At 39.3% G+C, this 22,905-nt stretch overlaps 1 protein-coding gene across 5 annotated transcripts in view; it reads left to right on the forward strand.

The window, feature by feature from the left end:
- Positions 1–2,164: 2,164 nt before the first annotated feature.
- The window catches only part of lingo2 (leucine rich repeat and Ig domain containing 2), a 210,996-nt gene continuing 190,255 nt past the window's right edge, over positions 2,165–22,905 (forward strand). For 2 of the 5 annotated variants that reach the window (XM_023285737.3, XM_055016828.1), the window contains exon 1: positions 10,742–11,427. The gene's annotated coding sequence lies outside the window, so the exon portion shown is untranslated. Of the gene's footprint in view, positions 2,251–10,741; positions 11,428–22,905 lie in introns of those variants that run through there. The other 3 variants (XM_035955273.2, XM_035955274.2, XM_023285738.3) reach the window with 3 other exon arrangements.

The following is a 22,905-nucleotide window of genomic DNA, read 5'->3' on the forward strand; positions in this document are numbered from 1 at the left end:
ATCTTTATTCTAATGAGGCTTAATGAGGTATGCCCCCTCCCTAATTAGTTCTCCCATAACATGTCAAGCTTTCAATTCCACTGTTGATCAATGGGGTGGAGACGAGCTATTTCATTTTCCTCAAGGCTAAAAGTATCAGACAACATTTTGTGGGGAAACTTGGTCTCTAACGACTCTGAATGCTATAGCTGACTATGCGTCCAGAGCCACAAGACCCACAAGGAAATTAGTCAACAAACAGCTCGAAACAAACTATGGAGTATGAATACAGCCGCTGAGATGCAGATGTCATGTACGGGTCATGGATAAGAGACAGACTCACACGTCTTTTGGCTAATGGTGTCAATTGAGACATGCAACCGAGGGCGTTGGGAGCAAAACATGAGAGGCAACATCACCTTCAACCAGATCACCTAATTTCAAGGAAGTGTGGTCTAGTCTCTTTCTCCTGACACAAAATCAGAGGGGCATCAGTGACTGACACGCTGGAAAAATCATTGCTCTCAGGATCTGCACATGCGGTGGCTCTAATACACTTTGACAGAAGAAACATGGCTTAGCTGACTGGCAATAAAAATCAGTGTCCTGTTTAATTATTAGCCAGAATGATCCCAAAATGAGTTCAAATAAATAAATAAGTAAATAAATGTTCTCCTAAGCGTGTAAAAAAAATAATGTTAATAGCCAAGTACCAACTTGTGCAAAGACTGAAGCAACAGGGTGGTGATTATTTATGTAGATTTAGCAATGTATGGAGATATCAGTGTTGGAATATTATTTGCAATTTGGAAAATTGTGACACAATCTGAAACTATATTTGTGCAAGAATCTGTAAAATATGTAGCTTTATTATTAAATCTGTTGTTTTGTTTGTATTCCTGAACATTAGTAACTCAAGCTTATGTGAGAATAGAGACTTTTAGCCTTTAAAATTAAAATAAAAGTGGTTGAAAAGTATAAACTGCAGAAATTCGTACATGTTTTTTCCGCTTGGTCAGAGTATTTTTAGTATCTCATTATTATTTCACGAGAACGAGCGTGTTCATGCATGCGCGTCCCGGTGTACGACCAATGACGTCACACAGTTTCCAGCATGAACAGGTGGCGCTAATTAACGCAGAGAGCGAAGACCGATGGGCTGCAAACATTGACAAACAATGGAGAAGTATAACATTGAAAAGAAAAGGAATATCCGCCTTTCCAGATGTTTTCTGATGTTTTGTCACGTTTTGTTTGACCTCGCGGTTCCGCACAATGTGTCTGGTAACAACGAGTGTAAACAGAAGCGACAGTCGGGAGGTAAAAGGGTAAGTAAAAGGGCAAGTAGAGCGAGAGTAGTAGCTGAGGGCAGAAGTTGTACTACACTAAGTGCTGTTTTTGTTTGTTTGTTTGGTTTTAGGTTCATGTGAACTGGACAGACTTGATTTTAATGAATTAAATATGACATGGCCAATTATACCAGTAAAGTAAACAAAAAGTGTCCACTCAGGTTGCACTGATATGACATATTTGTTGTGGAAGATGCACTGGGTGTGATTACATGCATAGCTGCTACACTGCATTGCACTGTGCTGTCTCTCCTGGACCTAAAGTAAAACATTTCCCTGGCCTTCGGTGTCCTGATGCAGTTGGGATTTTAAGATAAAGTACACAGAAAAATGTGGAACTGTCAGCAAACATGCATATGCTTCTGTCAGCCTTGTGGACAACAGACAGTGGACATAGTAGTTTACATGACTGATGCCAAAAAGCCAAAAGTTAGTCAATCTACTCTCTGGGTCATAACATTAAAGACTCAAGAAGATTTGCAGTTTAAAACCAGCCTGAAGATTTGCACAGCACAGATGTGTCACCACCAATAATCTCCTATTATTTATTGTATTTACTGATTCTATTTATTATCTCACATTGATTGATTGTTACATATAGTCTTGTTTTATGTATGCTGTTTTACTATACATGTACCACACATGCAAATTAGTTTCTAGCTAATTCTGATTATCTTAAACCGGCCCCGCCCATGCAAAAATACAGAATAAAATAAATTAGAATTAACAATAATTTTATCTTGCTTGCAGAGAAGATTTTTTTTTAACACGTGTGTTTTTCTTTTTGTTGAAAGACAGAGAAAGGATGACCTGGAAGAAGGATACTCTTTTACAATATGAAACACCAAAGGCAGAGCATCATGGTCATCATTGAGTCATCAGGAGGCTCCAGAGGTTTGCTGGATCTACTGCCTTCTGCAAGGTGTGTGATGGGTGTCATCAAACTGTATTGATATGCTGAAGTGTTCCAGTGTTTCATAATATGATTAAGTAACAGCCCATATACAAACCAGTTCCACATTATTCACATGCTTCCACCACCATTTTATAGTATCTATCTATCTATCTATCTATCTATCTATCTATCTATCTATCTATCTATCTATCTATCTATCTATCTATCTATCTATCTATCTATCTATCTATCTATCTGTCTGTCTGTGCAAAGTTCTACTAGCCTTTATGTCATTCTGGTGTTTTATTCAAATTTATCTATTTATTTTTGGTCATAATTTTGTCGGTGTGTTTTGGAAGGAGGAGGTGATTAGATTGGGGTTTTCACGGAACAATAACCAAGTCATCAAAAAGGAGACATGCGTGGTTGCAAATCATCATATCTGAAATTTAAAGAGCCACATGCTGGGTCCATGGACCAGCTACAGTTGGGTACATGTGGGTATTTGTGAAGTCTGTTCCAAGAAGCATGTAGCTGATTTACATTTACAATAAATGTTACCATGTAGCTGTTCCAAATTATGGTAATATCTTCAGATGACTCTGAGTCAAGATCATTTGCTCACCTCCTCTTGTCAGCATCGCTGAATCCTGTAGTTTGGTTTGGTAGAGAAAAGACTGCCGCAGAGCAGACTCAACTTATTTTCTCTAATCTTTTATGTTTCTGGAAAAACTGTCTGATTACTGAAAACACTTCTTAAATGTGTAAAGCCATCTTTTAGTTCCTCTGTTTTTATTTGTAAATTGCAGTAACAGGGAAGGTAACCCTGTCACCACAACGAATGATTCTGCAATATCCTGATTGTGTTTAGTGATGGTGACTTGAATGGATAATGCCATTAAAAAAATAATTTAGGAAACTAAAACACAATCAAAACGCTATTCTGGTTGTTGATATATCATGGATTATACAGTGTGTTCTTTGTAGGTTGAGTTAGGATCCTAATTTTGCTCTTGCTAGTGTTTTTTAATTTTTTTTTAAATTTAACATGTTTAAGCTTACATTTAGGGTAAAATAGAGAAACACTCGAAGACTTCAGTTATATCAATTTATTGCCTTTTTGAGAAATTTAAACAAAAATGCCAAGGGGAAATGACAAATCAGATGGAAATGGGTTGTTGCTAGCTGTTTGGAACACTGGTCTGAACTGTGGACATGCTGGTTGGAGAGTGTGCTTCTTCAATAATGAGATTCAGGAAGGTCCGTGATGGTACCTAAGCCAGAGGGCTTACCCAGATTTATCTGCAAGCTGTACCACAGAGAGGGAGCAAGAGAGAGTAAAGAAGGACGGTATGTAAGGGAGTATTTTAGTATAGATACTTGACTTTTGCAGTAAACACTACTAAAGAACTTTGAATGCTGCTGTCCGTTTTAGAGCAGTCATTGCATTTCTTAAGTTGACCACTTGACAGTTTCAGCCACATCTAGCAGCTATAAAAAAAAAAACCAGCTACTCTTTAAAGTTTAAAGTTAGATCTGTTTTTAAAAAAAAAAAAAAAACTTCCCTGAATTTCAGAACTTTTTGTATTTCGCGTGTACCCCCCTTTTGCTGTAACAACATCAGCACTCAAGCTGCTTGCAAGTGTGTCCCAGCATATCCCTGCACGACGTGACAATGTTCCAAAGAGCTTCTTGTGATGTCGGGAATGCTCGGCTTTCTCAGTCTTCGAGTGCCTCCATAAATGTTAAATGGGGTGGAGGTCAGGAGACTGTGGAGGGAATTCCATGACAGTAAGTAGTCCTTGGTCTTCAAGTAGTTCTTGCAAAGCTTTGAGGTGTGTTTGGGCTCATTATCCGGCTGCATTATGACTCATTCTCTGCAAATATGCCATCAAGAAGGAATGGCCTGTCTTTGAAGAATGGAGTGGTAATTCTCTTTGGTCAGGGTGTAACTGAGTTGGTGCAGGTGTCCAAAACATCGTCAGACAGGAATATTCTCACCATCATTCACTGCAGTATTGTTTCTCTTTTTGTGTTGCCACAAATTTTGAACTTGGATTCATCAGTAATAATAGGAGCTTTTTCCAAGCAACCAGTGTGAAATCCTGTTATGTCTTAGCTCACCGCAAGCATTTAGCCCTGTTTCTTTTCCTGAGAAGTGCTCAGAGACCACTAATACACAGTGTTCTTTTGACAGTATGTTTGCTGATTGGAGTCTTGCATTCTTCATTTAGCAAGTTCTGCAGCTGTGCTGCTTTTCTATTTCCCAGTGACCAAAGCTTGGTGTATTGATCTTCTGATGGCGTAATTCCTTTTGGCCTGAGTTAACATGGTCAGTCCCTCAAACTCCCTTAAGTTTAGTTACTGCCTTAGAAAATGTGTGGGATCATACATCTTTCTTCTTCATTTAATGTTTTGTACGTTAAAATATTTAAACGGTTTGATTATTCCCAAGTTTCCATTAATATGACATATTTTCAGTAATTTTCAAATTGCCTTCCTTTCTGGCAAATTGACTTAAATTTTAATGGACATACTTAAGTCTCATCTGTATGTCTGACAATAGGAAAGGTAAAGCCATTTTAAAGGCTTTGTAGAACTTTAGACAATTACAGTCTATTAATGAAATGGGAATGGAAAGAATTAGGGGAACTTCGTTGAGGGACCTAAAGTGTTTTTTTTTAAAGTCCATTCAATACATGGTATTGTTCTGACAGAGGTTTGAATACAAAAACAACTTTCATCAACATTTTCGAAGTCTTGACTAGTCACAGGCTATATGTAGTTGATGTATTAACCCATAATGGGCTTAATAATGCTAATTTATCTTCTTTTGCACAAAGAAGAAGCTTAGTACAACTACCATGATTAAACCACACATTTTTTTTATGAATTTGTTTTTGCTTTTTAAAAAATATTTGTTTGTTTTAGATAAGGCATTGTAGAAGTAGGCAGAAAGCATGGGGGAAGGAGGGGAATGACATACCTCCTCAGATAGAAGAAGGTAAATTAACAAATACGTGTCACTCTGGGAGAAAGTGTGATGTAATGTCAATGTAGACGCGGATCATTTTCCAGTGATGTGCATCATCATTTATACAGTAGAACTTAAGGAAACACTGAAAGAAAAGACTTCTTGTACGATCCCCTGGTGTGAGACAGTTTATTTAGATCCAAAGCTGTCCTTTTTTTTGGTTTGGAAAAAAAAGAGAAAAGAAATGACATTGTTGACATGACTCCCCAGGGAAGACGTATGTGATGGATGCAATACAATAGGCAAGTGACTGTGCCAAAAGCACTGTAACATTTGGCTCATAGCTTCAGTGACAAGGTGTTGATGAGATGCGACCTTGCCTTGATAATATCAAGGTCGCGATCCTCTTATCATGACCAAGTGAGAGTGGAACCAATACGTAATCCGTATACTCTGTGTATCCTATTACACTTATACATGACTGGGAGGTTAAGTTGTCATGCTGCAGAGGAACCTAATTGATGAACGTGTGAGGGGTTTAAATGTAGCATTAAACAGAAAACAAGCAACCGCACTTGGAGCGTGAAGTCCAGGCTTAGCAAGATAATTGCCTGGCTTCACCAATGCTAGTTATTCATAGTAGTTGCGTGAAGGCGGTATGTATTGTTGACATGCCGTTCTTCAGCATATGACAAATTGAGTATTCCATGAATTGTGTATCGGTAATTATATGTGCAGAAGCAAGATTCTGTTTGTGTGGGAGGCTTTTCCAGAAACATTTCTGGATTTTATTTTATTGCCTTTGTCCTTTACATTATTTGTCATCGCGCTTTATCACTCATCTTGTAATCACTGTGTATGTACACACAATAATAGCAGAATTTGTGGCAATTTGTTTAGGTGGCTAATTATATAATTGTACAGCTGCTACTGCACATGTATTGTCCTTGTTTCCATGCAGTGTGCTGCTCTCTTGCTTTCTATTTTCGTCTTCCTCTTCAGTCACTCTTGACAGTTGGCCAGCATCAACTATTGAACCGACTCTACTAAACAGCAAAAAAACAGTTATGACAAAAACAGGGGTGCAAAACGGTGTTAGCTCCGGGGATATTTAGTAATCAGGTTACGTGGATGAAGAAAGGAGATTAGATTGCCTCTTGGCTCAGTGCTCTTTTCCATGCTGCTGCTCCTTCTCTTCATATCTATTTAATTTTACATATTTATCAAGCATTATTTGTCTCTCCGAGGAGTATGGGCGGTGAACCTTTCTGTCTGACATGGCTGGAAGTGGCTCAGCAGTAATTGTCAAAAGCCAGAGCTAGAGAAGTGCATATCTCAGTGTGTGTATAAAGGGAAGGAGAGGAGGAGAGAGAGAAGGAAAGGGTGGGGAGGTGCAATGAGAGGCGGGGAGGGTGCATGTACGAGGGAGGGTGAAGGCGAGAGAGAGAGAGAGAGAGAGAGCGGCAGAGCGGGCGGCTCGCCTCATTCCGCTGCTTTCTCAGCATCCATTCTGTGAGACCCTATTCCGGAGAGGAGAGGAGAGAACTACATAACACGCAAACTGGAGAAGAAAAAGAGGAGAAATCCTCTGATGAAGGAGGATATCGAGGACAGTAACACATAATCAGGGCTGACTGGCATCCACTATCACCTCTTACAGCTTTGGTCGAGGTGTGTGAAAGTTTCCATCTGGGGGGACACACTCCCCTTGTTGTGGGGGTGAACAACGGATTTTCATCAAGCAAGCATAAGTTATGGCAACTGGACTAACCTCGTGTGAGTCGAAAACGTTTCACCTCTCATCCAAGAGGCTTCTTCAGTTCTGAAAGCCTGGTGGGGAGTACCAGATATTTATCCACCAGGAGGGTGGTGGCAAAAACAAGTGGACAAAGACCCGAAACCAACAGACTCGTTAGGTGTTAATGTGAGTCGTTAGCCTTTGATGGGCGGTCGTTACCCCTCCCAGCCCTCTAGGAGGGTGGTTGGGGGTCACCTGACTGCAAGTGGGACAGATGGCTGCACCTCCTTGGGAGGGCGTTGTAAGTGGGAGACAAGTGGTGTCTGAGGCCCCCTCCTCTGTTCAAAGATGGCCGTTCTAGTTTGACATGAATGGCTTCTTTTACCCCTCTCTCTAACTTATGCTTGCTTGAGACTTATCATGACCTGGATGACTGAGAACATCCACAGATTTAAACACTCGAAGACTTCAGTTATATCAATTTATTGCCTTTTTGAGAAATTTAAACAAAAATGCCAAGGGGAAATGACAAATCAGATGGAAATGGGTTGTTGCTAGCTGTTTGGAACACTGGTCTGAACTGTGGACATGCTGGTTGGAGAGTGTGCTTCTTCAATAATGAGATTCAGGAAGGTCCGTGATGGTACCTAAGCCAGAGGGCTTACCCAGATTTATCTGCAAGCTGTACCACAGAGAGGGAGCAAGAGAGAGTAAAGAAGGACGGTATGTAAGGGAGTATTTTAGTATAGATACTTGACTTTTGCAGTAAACACTACTAAAGAACTTTGAATGCTGCTGTCCGTTTTAGAGCAGTCATTGCATTTCTTAAGTTGACCACTTGACAGTTTCAGCCACATCTAGCAGCTATAAAAAAAAAAACCAGCTACTCTTTAAAGTTTAAAGTTAGATCTGTTTTTAAAAAAAAAAAAAAAAACTTCCCTGAATTTCAGAACTTTTTGTATTTCGCGTGTACCCCCCTTTTGCTGTAACAACATCAGCACTCAAGCTGCTTGCAAGTGTGTCCCAGCATATCCCTGCACGACGTGACAATGTTCCAAAGAGCTTCTTGTGATGTCGGGAATGCTCGGCTTTCTCAGTCTTCGAGTGCCTCCATAAATGTTAAATGGGGTGGAGGTCAGGAGACTGTGGAGGGAATTCCATGACAGTAAGTAGTCCTTGGTCTTCAAGTAGTTCTTGCAAAGCTTTGAGGTGTGTTTGGGCTCATTATCCGGCTGCATTATGACTCATTCTCTGCAAATATGCCATCAAGAAGGAATGGCCTGTCTTTGAAGAATGGAGTGGTAATTCTCTTTGGTCAGGGTGTAACTGAGTTGGTGCAGGTGTCCAAAACATCGTCAGACAGGAATATTCTCACCATCATTCACTGCAGTATTGTTTCTCTTTTTGTGTTGCCACAAATTTTGAACTTGGATTCATCAGTAATAATAGGAGCTTTTTCCAAGCAACCAGTGTGAAATCCTGTTATGTCTTAGCTCACCGCAAGCATTTAGCCCTGTTTCTTTTCCTGAGAAGTGCTCAGAGACCACTAATACACAGTGTTCTTTTGACAGTATGTTTGCTGATTGGAGTCTTGCATTCTTCATTTAGCAAGTTCTGCAGCTGTGCTGCTTTTCTATTTCCCAGTGACCAAAGCTTGGTGTATTGATCTTCTGATGGCGTAATTCCTTTTGGCCTGAGTTAACATGGTCAGTCCCTCAAACTCCCTTAAATTTAGTTACTGCCTTAGAAAATGTGTGGGATCATACATCTTTCTTCTTCATTTAATGTTTTGTACGTTAAAATATTTAAACGGTTTGATTATTCCCAAGTTTCCATTAATATGACATATTTTCAGTAATTTTCAAATTGCCTTCCTTTCTGGCAAATTGACTTAAATTTTAATGGACATACTTAAGTCTCATCTGTATGTCTGACAATAGGAAAGGTAAAGCCATTTTAAAGGCTTTGTAGAACTTTAGACAATTACAGTCTATTAATGAAATGGGAATGGAAAGAATTAGGGGAACTTCGTTGAGGGACCTAAAGTGTTTTTTTTTAAAGTCCATTCAATACATGGTATTGTTCTGACAGAGGTTTGAATACAAAAACAACTTTCATCAACATTTTCGAAGTCTTGACTAGTCACAGGCTATATGTAGTTGATGTATTAACCCATAATGGGCTTAATAATGCTAATTTATCTTCTTTTGCACAAAGAAGAAGCTTAGTACAACTACCATGATTAAACCACACATTTTTTTTATGAATTTGTTTTTGCTTTTTAGAAAATATTTGTTTGTTTGAGATAAGGCATTGTAGAAGTAGGCGGAAAGCATGGGGGAAGGAGGGGAATGACATACGTCCTCAGATAGAAGAAGGTAAATTAACAAATACGTGTCACTCTGGGAGAAAGTGTGATGTAATGTCAATGTAGACGCGGATCATTTTCCAGTGATGTGCATCATCATTTATACAGTAGAACTTAAGGAAACACTGAAAGAAAAGACTTCTTGTACAATCCCCTGGTGTGAGACGGTTTATTTAGATCCAAAGCTGTCCTTTTTTTTGTCTGGAAAAAAAAGAGAAAAGAAATGACATTGTTGACATGACTCCCCAGGGAAGACGTATGTGATGGATGCAATACAATAGGCAAGTGACTGTGCCAAAAGCACTGTAACATTTGGCTCATAGCTTCAGTGACAAGGTGTTGATGAGATGCGACCTTGCCTTGATAATATCAAGGTCGCGATCCTCTTATCATGACCAAGTGAGAGTGGAACCAATATGTAATCCGTATACTCTGTGTATCCTATTACACTTATACATGACTGGGAGGTTAAGTTGTCATGCTGCAGAGGAACCTAATTGATGAACGTGTGAGAGGTTTAAATGTAGCATTAAACAGAAAACAAGCAACCGCACTTGGAGCGTGAAGTCCAGGCTTAGCAAGATAATTGCCTGGCTTCACCAATGCTAGTTATTCATAGTAGTTGCGTGAAGGCGGTATGTATTGTTGACATGCCGTTCTTGCAGCATATGACAAATTGAGTATTCCATGAATTGTGTATCGGTAATTATATGTGCAGAAGCAAGATTCTGTTTGTGTGGGAGGCTTTTCCAGAAACATTTCTGGATTTTATTTTATTGCCTTTGTCCTTTACATTATTTGTCATCGCGCTTTATCACTCATCTTGTAATCACTGTGTATGTACACACAATAATAGCAGAATTTGTGGCAATTTGTTTGGGTGGCTAATTATATAATTGTACAGCTGCTACTGCACATGTATTGTCCTTGTTTCCATGCAGTGTGCTGCTCTCTTGCTTTCTATTTTCGTCTTCCTCTTCAGTCACTCTTGACAGTTGGCCAGCATCAACTATTGAACCGACTCTACTAAACAGCAAAAAAACAGTTATGACAAAAACAGGGGTGCAAAACGGTGTTAGCTCCGGGGATATTTAGTAATCAGGTTACGTGGATGAAGAAAGGAGATTAGATTGCCTCTTGGCTCAGTGCTCTTTTCCATGCTGCTGCTCCTTCTCTTCATATCTATTTAATTTTACATATTTATCAAGCATTATTTGTCTCTCCGAGGAGTATGGGCGGTGAACCTTTCTGTCTGACATGGCTGGAAGTGGCTCAGCAGTAATTGTCAAAAGCCAGAGCTAGAGAAGTGCATATCTCAGTGTGTGTATAAAGGGAAGGAGAGGAGGAGAGAGAGAAGGAAAGGGTGGGGAGGTGCAATGAGAGGCGGGGAGGGTGCATGTACGAGGGAGGGTGAAGGCGAGAGAGAGAGAGCGGCAGAGCGGGCGGCTCGCCTCATTCCGCTGCTTTCTCAGCATCCATTCTGTGAGACCCTATTCCGGAGAGGAGAGGAGAGAACTACATAACACGCAAACTGGAGAAGAAAAAGAGGAGAAATCCTCTGATGAAGGAGGATATCGAGGACAGTAACACATAATCAGGGCTGACTGGCATCCACTATCACCTCTTACAGCTTTGGTCGAGGTGTGTGAAAGTTTCCATCCGGGGGGACACACTCCCCTTGTTGTGGGGGTGAACAACGGATTTTCATTCCTGAAGGCACGAGGAGAGCTGTGAAGACCGGCCGGATTCAGTTGCAGTGGAGCTGGTAGTGCGCACCAGAAGAGATCCTACAGTGTCTCTTTCTCTCTTGCGCTCAGTCTCTCACACGCATTTTCTAGTAGAATACATGACATTATTTCCCTGTGCTGAGGTGGAATATCAGGAGGAAGCAACCCAAAAGAAATTGTCCTGAACCAGGAAAGTAAAGGAGATCGGATTATGTACAAATTCAGTGAAGGACATCCTGTTCACAAAAAGTAAGTTCTAATCAGAAAAGGCTTTGAATTCGGTTCTGTTCTGAGAGACTTGAAGGATTTTTGCCTTTTTTCTTTGTTGTGGAGCAGCACCAAGCTTGTCTCGTGACAGCTTTCTTGAGGACTATAGGGTACTGGATGGTATTTCAAGGTAAGGAAACATCCACGGCTTCTTTTACATTAATAGCACCTTCCAGGTTTTTGAGAGAAGGGCAGATGAGGGAGCCAAAAAGCTCAGCACGAAAGATACAGTGAAGTGAGAGAGAGAAGGGGATATGGAAAAGGTGAGTCTTATCCTAGACTGCATTTAATCAGTTTTACAGAAAGTGCAAAGTTGGGAAACATGTCTTGAGGATACAATGACAAGTGCTGCAGTGTACAGAGAACATGATTGCTTTTTTGATGACTGTTGAAAGCCTACTCCCCTCTGCAGAGGAAAAAATGTATATGTGTATCTGCATACTTGTGCGTATGTGTTTGCTGAGACGGGAGATGCCTGTCTGCAAAGCAATTCATCTTTTGCTTCCTGGGTACATAGTGGTTATCGCCAGGGGAGGCTGCTAGTGGAAGGAGGCATAATTGCGGTGGTTGTTTGTCCTCGTCTTTGCAACAGCTAGTATCGGTGAGCAGGGAATTACTTTTGTACAGTAGCCACATTTTATTCATAATGGAGAGCACCTCTGCATTTCAAAAGCTGACTTGTCCCTTTTATCTCTGCTCACAGAGAACTGATTGTGTCAGTATTACACTATCATGGATGCCCTACATTATACCTTCACCTTCAGTTTTTATGTATGTATGTATACATGTTTGTCTGTTCAGTTCTAGTCCAGCAATGCATGTCTTCCTAGGTTCCTTTTATCACTGTTTTTTTTCCTACTCCTCCTCTCTTAAGAGGAAGCTAATCTTTTTTCTTTACGTCTGTCACTTGCAAGTTTCTTTTCAAATAGAAATTAAGACTCTTCTTGTAGACAGTGTACAGACTAACAGACAAAATAGATATAGGTATACTATTGTGTTCTTTTCTGGAGTGAATCTGCTGCCCTCTTGATCAATACCAGACAAGTGCAAGGCTACCTTCTTTTGTAAGGAAATGGTTGAAATATTTATTGCATGAGCATCCTGTCGGTCCCCTGAAATATTTAAAATAATTGAATAATGAATAGGCTGTCCAGGCTGTCAAAGCCCAGTTTTTGGGCTTTGACTGGGCAGCTGATTATAATGCCACCTCCTCATGTAACATGCAAAACACTGACCATTAAATGCCTTTGCCTCTGGATATAAAAATTTAAAAAGAAGTGTCTCTTCTCTTTCAAAACATCCACTGGGGGGAAGTGGAGCCTGATGGGAAGTTGATGACAGCTCCTGTGCATCTGACATTGACTGGCTATGTTGGCTCAAATCACCAATTGTTCCCTTGAATATATAGCTTGATTGCAAGAAGCTGTTGTGCGTAAATGTTCTGTTGAACTCACATTTGGCATTCAAAAGGCATAGTGTGTCTTTGCTTCCTTTTGAAAGAGATGCAACCCTGTTGTCTGTCCTGTCTGCTCTATTCATTCAATCCAATGAGCTACGTCAACACTAAATATGCATACTAGTGTGTACATAGGTGTGTAAGAGAGGGTGCACGAATGAAAGGGAGTTTCTGAGTGTATCTGGTATCTGCGTGGGTGTATATTTGTCCAGAGCTCTGCGCTTCATCCCTTTTGATGTTTTATTGAGTGTTAACCATGGTAGGGCTGACGCATTCCCTCTGATATGGAGTAGCATGGTTAAAGGAAAGCACTAAGACTGGCTTTGCTCTTCATGTGTTTCCTTTAACTCTGAATAAGCAATGCTGTGTTTGCCTCTTTCAGCCCTTTGGATTTGGTAAATGATTTGGTTTAGGCACTGTTTATGTGCTAAACTGTGTGTGAGTCCGTGTGTGCGTGTGCTTATATGCATCTCTTTATATAATAAAGTAGGGTATATGTGCATACGTATGCTCAGGTGAGAGGATGAATCTATAATTCCCTTCCCTCAGTGTTAAAGAAGCTAGACACTGCAGTCTGTTTTTCTCCCATTTCTGACGTGAGCAAAGGAGTTGAAGGCAAGGCCCTCCATTTTCAGTGATATTTTGCATCCTCTGAATCACTGGCTGGACGGAATAGAGGGAAGGAGCCCTCTTTTACCTCATGATTGTCTACTGCCATTGACTGCATGCTCACAAGGCACAGAAATATGAGAAAACAGCTTTGATGGCAAACATGGTTGGATTTTCATTCATTACTTACAGAAACAATGTTTATATCAGTATGCATGCATGCCAGTAGGCAGGTGAAATCTGACACACCTGCTTCCAGATATAATAAATCATTTGCAATCACAGATGCTTTTTTGGTTTGGCATCGGTAAACTGTCAGCCATGTTGTATCATATTGTAAAATTAGAAAAAGAGACTTAATATGTACATGTCAAATTTTTGTACTGCCCTTACTACCATGAGACTTGACATTGTCTATTGAGGGTTCAAAAATATCAGTATTCAATGAACATCATTCATTTTTATAGCTTTAATTTAGCTAAATATTCCCTCATGATGTGATACGTCATGTCACAGCATATAGAAACCAAAAGAAAGTAAAGATGAAGCATCAGCTGTGAAATATCCACTGCACCAAGCTTAAACTAAAATCAGTTTTTCTCTCATGCTAGTGATTCATCAAATTATCTCTGTTATTGAAACAAAGGAGACAGAACTGCAGAAAGACAAAGTGTTCGTGGGGGTCGTCCAAACTTAACCTTTATTGAAGGAAAGGTTTGTCATGATTTGCAAGTGTTGTATTATATGTTACCTTTTTGAGAAATGACTTATCTTTGTACAAACATATTCAATATAATTTACATTTAAACCATCAGAAAATGGTAGCTGAGAGTGACATCATATAGAATTTGTTCTCGAGTTTTAAGATGAGCTGCAATGCAGTCGCATCTTTTCACTGCAGTCCTAAAATGTGTCAGGTTCAGCCTGTAAGGAGCTCAATCTCACATATAAAACACAGATTTTAGGAATAGTTTGTATAATTTGTAATTGTGTTTTTAAAAAAAAAAAAAAAAAATACTCATTGAATTCTTAATTCTCTGCTCAAGAACAGTTGTATAGTGAGTTCCTTCAAAACCAAGACTTGTACCCAGAAGCAGCGTATTTTTAGCTTGTCCATTAAGGACATGGAAGAAAAATCAATGATCACAGACTGAAACACTGGGTTTCAAATTTACGTTTTTTTTTTCCTTCTATGACCTTTGGATACTGTTGGGAATATGTACTCTGTAAATATCAGATTCAAACTCAGTCAATTAAAGAGTCTCATAGACGTATGAAACACGACTTCTCTTTGTAAGTACTTTTAGATTAGTTGATTGTTAGATAACTAATACATTCATAGAATTATTTTTTTACTCATGTCTGTATAAAATTAGGAGTAATGTTTTTTTTTTTTGTAGATATATGCAACATTACCATGTGGCTTCACCGCATACTGTCACAATACGTGCTAGTATGTCTTTAATTGTTGCTGTCACATAGAAAGGCATTAACATACTCATGCTAGCTATCATGAGCCACACATCTGTAGCACATACTCCACCAGCTGGCTGAGGCAAACAGAAGACCTTATTTTATATGGAGGTCTGGTCAGCTGGAGACCAAGCCATGAACTGGATGCGGCTGATCTGTTGTCAGCCCCTTTGAATCCCTGATGAGGCGAAACACAATATGCTCGAACAGCTGGGTCATTTATGGAATATGCTTACTCATCATAGTTGACTGCTGCTAAAAGGAGGAGGAAATAATTCTATTTTAATAGAATGTGCTTCACAGAGAAAAAACATGTTAAGTGAAATCTAGTTATTTGTTTATATAGAATTGCAGTCAGTTCTTAAAAGTCACTGGGGGGAGACCTTTGGATAAACAGGGCAATTACTGCAATCATTATCCTATGAAAAATTATGTGATAAAAAGCATTGGCCAGGTGTGTTGAGCAAGTGTTTGACAATAAGGCCATGCTGTTTGTTTTGCATATTGTGCTGTGTGGCTCTTTTTATGAATTTGCATTAATATTTGAAGACATATCACTAAAAGTAACTTAGACTGAAGTAAAACAGAAAGCATAGCTAAAGTTTCTTTTATGTACAAAAGAGAAATGCTTGGCATATGTGTCCTTTTGAGGATGTGATGTGCTAAGTGACTGCTGGTGGCACTATAGCCCTTTTGGGATACAGTAACTAGGAAGTGGCAGACTAGGGCAAGGGAACTGATCTGCGAACAGCTTCCACTGACAGTGACCTTGCTGTCTGTGTCACTTTGAAGTATGACCTTCCTGGGCAAGCTGCCGAGGGCAATATGTGTCTTACCACCTTTGGAAAGTCCCTTTTTGTGTGTGTCGACAAGAGCATTAGCAAGGGTCAGGGGTGGTATAGCTGGCTAAGAATAGGGGGCAGAGGATGTCGCATCATGTGGCAGTTGAGATAGAACAAAGAATGAGGAAAAAAATCTTTTGGGCTATTCCCCTGAAAAACACAGATCAAACAATGTCAAACCTTGTCTGCAGCTTAAATGAAGAGACCTTTTATTACAGCCTTTATCTGAACTTTACTTTGATTTATCTCTCGACACAAGTCTTCCTCTAAACTTATCAAACGTGCAGAGCACAATCATACACACTGCTGTTTTTGCTTCCTTGGTTATGTTTCTGGGAGAGACAAGACACTCTTATTGCTAGTATGAGCCCAGCTGCTCTAAATCTGAATTAATTCACATGATAAATCACGCATTCGTTATGAATAAAAGCTAAATTTTTTCTCAAAACACAAAAAACCCATCATTAATGTGCCACTTTTAAAAAAGATTATGTTCTTGTGACAGTAGACATTGTTAAACCAGTGCAAGAGATTGCCTTCATAGCTTTGTAACATCAGGTTATATGTATGTCTGTTATGTTGACATCCAGATCATTTGTAGAGCTTTTGCATAAACAGTACAGTCAAACAATTCAAATGTCACATGCAATAACCATAACATTATTGGCAACCGGCATAACTGGCCGTTTGGTAAAAGTAAAGAGACAATGTGTCCTTGTGCAGTGCACCTACTACTTAAGTCATTGAAGCTAGAAACGTGCAAACACAACAGCCAAGACACTCGTGTGCCATTACTGACCAGTATCATTTTTTAAAACTAATTAAGAATCATTAAATATTCACAGAGTAGAATAACCTGTCTATATCCTAATAGCAGGGAAAGATTGATACTGGTTCTTTTTTAGCAAGGCAAATGTTGGAGCCATCCATTTTGTGTTTTGCTTCCATCAGCCACTTTACGATGTCCTTACGGCGACTTTGTCACCTTCATCCTTTCCTTGCGCCCTCAGTTTTCAGCTATGAAATAAGGTATTTAGAGTATTGACTGCTTTGCTCTTCTACAGAAATGCTGTGTTTCTTTTATCAAGGTGAAAGAGCCACTTACATATTCATCTCTGCGTTGCGTACATTGTTTTAAGCCTGATTTATAGCCTCATTAAATAATAGGTATTAGCAGAGCAGGTCATGGGTTGATTATCAAAGTAACACAAACATTTTATTTTTAGCCCTTGCACTTTAATCTTGTGCGCTTCGGTAAAACATGTGAAATTCAGTTAATCCAAGATTCATGTTAAAGCATAAGTATGTGCATAGATTTAACAAGACCTAACTTCACTCACTTGTTGCTTTAACAAAAAATGTCGAGGGAAAAGATCTTTCAAAACGACAGGAGACAGCAGACTAAATTGTATTCTTGAGCTGTGAACAACCAGGCTTTATCTCAGGAAGGTTTGGCCATTACATACAGTACAATATCCCCAGTAATGCTTCACAGGTAGATTGGGATATCTAGGATTGCAGTCTTTTCATTGTAGCAGTTGTGGAAATGTCAGTACACGGATACTTCCTCAGCCTCTGGGGGAACTATAGACTCTCCAACAGCACTTGTGTCTCTTACACTGGACAAGCTTCCATAACTGTGCTTCTGCCAGACTATGAAAGGCTCTCAGCAGGACACTGGGCTAGCTCTTGTCAGTGCAGGTCGCTGATCCTAGTCTCCTTTGGGCTTACAGCAGGTACAGACCAAAGAATATCTTGGGTGTTTGTTAGTTGCTTATCCTTTAAGGAGTCCATTGGGAAGAGCAAAATGCCTACACACCTCACAATCTGGCTAAAAGCAGGAAACATGATTTATTTATTTATTTTCTTATTTTTGAGACTGAAGTGGCTTGTCTCCAGCTGTTGCAGTATCACAGATTGTTGTGCAAGGCCTTGTGGATGAGGGTTCCTCATTGAAAGCAATGCATTTCATTTCTGAACATGCAGTTACTGTGCGAGAAGTGCTGAGAATAAAGTAAAGTAAAAGGAATCCAGAAAGGAGATAATGTGTCTAAAATAGTAGTTTTTCATTTCAGTAGATTATGGCCTTGTTTATATTAGGTGTCATAGCCTAAATGTCAATATTGACTATTCTATTGCTGTAAGTGGAAAAAAAAAAAAAAAAACATGACATAAGATTAATTCCTGCACAAGCACAAAAAACTCCTATTATACCTGCACTGTTCTATTAAGATAGTGACTGTTGGCTGCTATCCAGTAAGTGCAACCAACCCAAATTCATAACAGCATTACTCCTGAACTCCCATAGACTGCAGTCACCTCCTGCTCTATTTTAGGCTGTTACATAAACTGAAAATAAATTGGGAGGATGTGCTGTGATTCAATGTTTCCTTTTTAATTTATATTGCATGTTTCTTTCTTATATTTGTAGAATCTCAGATAGCTGTTAGTTAGGCGAGAGACTCATTAGGACCTTTGTCGTGCTGTTGCTCTTGGGCTGGGAGCATACTGAATAGATAGTCACTCCCAGCCAGTCTTCCTCTTCCTTTTTATCACTCTAGCTCCCTTCTTTCCTCTCCCCAGCCAACTCAGTGTGTTACCAGAGGTTTGACTGTCAAGTGGAAACCCTAGAAATTTCAAAGTGTTTCAGGGAGGTGATGGAGGTTCTGATGGCAGCACATAATCTTTTCCCTGCTGTGGTCTCACTCTTGTTTGCCTTTTGGTTACAGAGGGATGCTGTCTGATGATTCAGTTATGTGTCTGGAGCAAATGTAGACTATTGTGTGTGCGAGACTATGTTGGTTGGCTTATGCATAGTTACTGGATAGAGAAAGTAACATTTGGAAGGATTATCAGTGTGCAGTGCATAGACTGTAGCAGAGATTTAACTAACATCATAATAATAATATTGACTAAAAATGCAATTAGCTGCTGATTGATTTTTGTTCTTTAGAACTAGTAATTGCTGCTTTAATAATTTATAACATTACCAACATTTTTAGCAAGGCCTTATGACATTTGTGCCCATTCAGATTGCCACTTAATTAGGTATTTATAAGCTTTGTCGTTATGCACTTGTTAATGTACCCATAACCACTATAGAATTCACTGTATGTATTTTGCATTTTTTTAAGAGACTGAAGTCTCAACAACCATCCCATCGGTGTGAAATTGAAGCCAAACAGAATGTTTATTTTTACTTACATTTCTGATCCGTCCTGACAGATCATACACAGACACAATCTCTGTGTACGCACTGCCTGGTTGCCATGGGGTTTATCTGCATACTGATTTATCGGATTGAAGAAGTCCCTTCACTCTGATATCTGTGTGTAGGAAAGAAATTCTGTGTGTCATGACCCAAGATTTTTACATGCATTTAGAAATTGTCTTTTTTTTTTTTTTTTTTAAATTTATACCTTCATGTAAACAATAAAATAAATGGGCAGAAGGTTCAAATTTAGGAGTTTACTTTAATTTGTATTTTAGGTAGGGACATGAAGTTAGAAAGAACAACCGAGACAGACATTTTGAGACAGTATAACAGAACGCCACATTGTCATGAAAAAACACATGTATCTGTGCAACTCTGTAGGCAGAATATGATGGACTATCCAGCACTGCCATGGTTTGGGGACTTTGTAATTTTATACTGAAAATATACGTATGTATACACTTACAGTACCGTAAGTCACACTGTATAAAGGTCTCCAGTAAATGTCACATGCTAGCTGAATCATAAATGGGTCCTTGTTCAAACAAGCTATGGGATATAAATGACATCACATGCCTTTGTGAATAAAATTGTAGATGACAGCTCCACAACAGCAAACTCGTCCCTGCCACACTTATAATGTGTGCAGTGCATGACAGAGATTAAATGCACACGTCCTGAGAAATGCTCGGCACACGTAGAGGGAATTCAGCTTGCCTGTCACATTAGATATAACAAGGACTGCTGTTTGATAAGCCGGGAATTAAACCTCCAAATTTAAACACTGACCTTTACTTCCAAGTGCCACTGCTTTTGTCAACATGTGTAATTCCTAGGCTTGGATGCCAGCATGCTGACTGTGAATTATAAATCAATGAGCATGTATTAGTGTAAAATCCTGCAGCACTGGAGACTTTGCTTGTGATGGAAGAATGAATAGAAGGGAAACAGAGGCACCTCATGGGATGTCAGGCTGTCCAACTCTGGGTCTGCTGGTCACAGCCTGGAACTCATCCATACATATATACAGATACATGGGGCTTATATAGCACAGACTGTAAAAAAGTGTTTCTTTGTCTGTGTGAGTTAGCTTTCTTTCGCTTGAGGGAGTTTCAGGAATAGTTACAGCCTACATACTGAGAAGGAAAGATATCATTGCATGATACATAATGTTGAACTAAAAATCTACACAGTTTTATGTAACAGAGGTACTGGCTGTTGAAAACAATGAAAATTATTTGTCTTGCAGCAACAATGGAAGGACAGTTTTTGGTCTCGCAAACCCATTAATATTCACTCGTTTTAGAAATTCAAACTACATGTCCAAAAAAAAAGAGAAAGGCAGCACTATTACATAGGTGACTTTTTGATCAAAGCAGGATTTATGTGATGTGCAATACAATACACTTTTAATACAGTCCTCTGCAAATTGGTGCTCATAGCAACATAAAAGGTGGCCCTGCCATATATAGGGAAAAAGCCTGGTTAGTGTTGGTTTTTAGCCTTGACTGAGTACTGAATCAGAAAATATTACAAACATATGCAGAAAAAGTCTTTGGTGTTGATATGACCAATACTTTCCTTATGTGTTATGTGTTGTTAATGGTCTTTCACCCATTATTAAACTTTTTAACCTGTTTATTTTCAGCACAACACAGTAGATAGTGATAGTGGATTATTATGTAAAAAATTACGTTGTATTTCTGCTTCAGACCTGCTTTGTAATGTAGCACATGTATGTTCAGAGTGATTTTTTTCATTGCTGCGTGCTAGTTATTTGAAAAGGAATGATTTTCCTATTTTTAATATTGTGTATCATGGCACGCATGTGCATATGCTATATTAGTAAGTGGAGAGGATGTGATGATTTTCAACTTATCTAAGACATATGTGTACCCTAAAGGCAAACACTCGTACAAACCTAACACGCAAACACACACACATATAAACACTTAGACACAGAGAAATTTGAATAATTTAGATGTTATGAACATGTTAAGATGCATTATTTCTAACTGCACTCAGCAGAAAGTAATGAGATTATTATACATGACTGCATCAGGAAGCCTGTTCAACATGTTTGTGTTACTTAAGAGAGAGGAAGCGCTTAGATTCTTTCAGCTAATTAGCAACTTAATGACCGTAGACACTACAAATGGTAAAACAAAATCACCACATTTATTGTTTTATCATTTGCAATTTATATGAATGCATAGTGAAAGCAGGACCACATAAATGTTCCACATGAACTAAACTAAGCAGATTGCACAGCTGATGATCAGTTTGTTTTTTTTTCCTGAAGGAAGGAAGAGAAATGGCTGCAACAGCTTTTTGCAGGGGCATGTGATTGAGTCACTGAGGTTTGAGAGGTTGTGAAAAGAACTTTCTGTGCTCATAGTGAAGATGACATAGCACTATGTGTACAATGGCATTGAGGAGCCCATTATCTTGACAATTACTTCTCTGGTCAAAGATGAAAGCCTGTTATCAGTGTTTTGTGACCACTGTCTTTGGTTCTTAGGGTTACTCATATACTTAGCTGCTTCTCTTCCGGTGTGACACCCATCTTATCCTGTTACTGTTTGTGACTCAGTACTGTTGGGAGAAAAAAAGTGCATAAATAATGTATTCCTCGGGTGTATCCACCCCCAGATCAATGGCAACACAAAGACCATCTACAAAGACGGTTGGCTCAAGGCCATATTTGATCACTTCCACTGCGCACGATCACTGCTCCCTTTTTTGTCAGCCCGCTGAGACTCAATTATTTCCAAGTGTTTGTAAGCTATTGTTGAAAGAACATGAAGTGAATATTTAAAGTTGGTGAGGGGAAGAAAAATCTTTGATGAGACATGAAAACAGCAGATGGAGGGTAATAGTGAACTGTTAAGCAGAGAGAGAGGAGGAGAAAAAGAAAGAGGGGAAAAGAAAATGATGTGATGCTGCATCCTATTCCTCATTGGGATTCTGAGAAGAGAGTTGTATGCATGACAGCAGGCTAGTCCTTGCTGTGTTCATACAATGTGACGGAGGAAAAGGGCAAATTAAAGAGCACTTGATCATCTGAAAGTAGTTGATGGAACAGGTCATAGTATTTAACCAATCAGCAGGAAATGAAGTCCAAGTTGGATGGAGTCTTCTACCTGGAGCGGACATAAACAGTTTTCTGAGGTAAACTAGAAGCCATGTCACTCCTGTTAGGAATAAAGTCAGAAATTTCCAGGTATCTCATTTCATAAATGAATACACTGAAGAAGTTGATGCAGCTTTGTGGTCCAAGGAACAATCGACAGCAAACTTTTTTTTTTTTTTTTTACCACAGAAGCACAGATTTATTTTTCCTGTCATATCCCTTGCTGGGCTTTTTCCTCCATAACCCAGATGGCTGGGCACATAGCCCAAGATTTTCACCATGGAAAAAAAAAGCTATTTTTCTCATTTCCTATAGTGCAAAATCTTCACTCCTTCAGCAAGAATTGATGGTACATCCGATTGGCACTACACTGCCACTCTGACTGTGCCATGGATAATGAGCATTTGTGTGAAGGGCAAGGCACACACCAAAATTAGATCAAAGGTCTGCACTCCATAGGCATCAAACGGTGGGCAGAAGTCATGCTCCAGCATGGGTAATGCCATGCCTATTCAGTTACTCAGATGTCATAGCACTGGTAATGACTGGATGTGCTAAAGGAGACGTCTTTTGATCTGCAGTTCCCGAGTGAACATATCTCGGTTTCATCAGTCTAATTTACATTCTAGACAATATTTGAGGGATTAAAACTGTGTAGCAATCAGCAAACTGTTGCAGTATGCTTTTGCAATCATTGATCAGCCTTTGTCCAGTGGCACTAGACAGAGACTCTACAATTTACAAATGTTCTTTGTCATTTTAAGTGACATTTTGAGTGTCTTGTTATTTAGCTTTCAATACGTCTACCTATTGCATGCTGCAAAAAGCCTGCAAAGAGTCTGCTTGTTATGCCATGTACAATGTATTATCATATTTGTGTA

This window comes from Amphiprion ocellaris, chromosome 13 (assembly GCF_022539595.1).
Source record: "Amphiprion ocellaris isolate individual 3 ecotype Okinawa chromosome 13, ASM2253959v1, whole genome shotgun sequence".
NCBI lineage: Eukaryota > Metazoa > Chordata > Actinopteri > Pomacentridae > Amphiprion > Amphiprion ocellaris.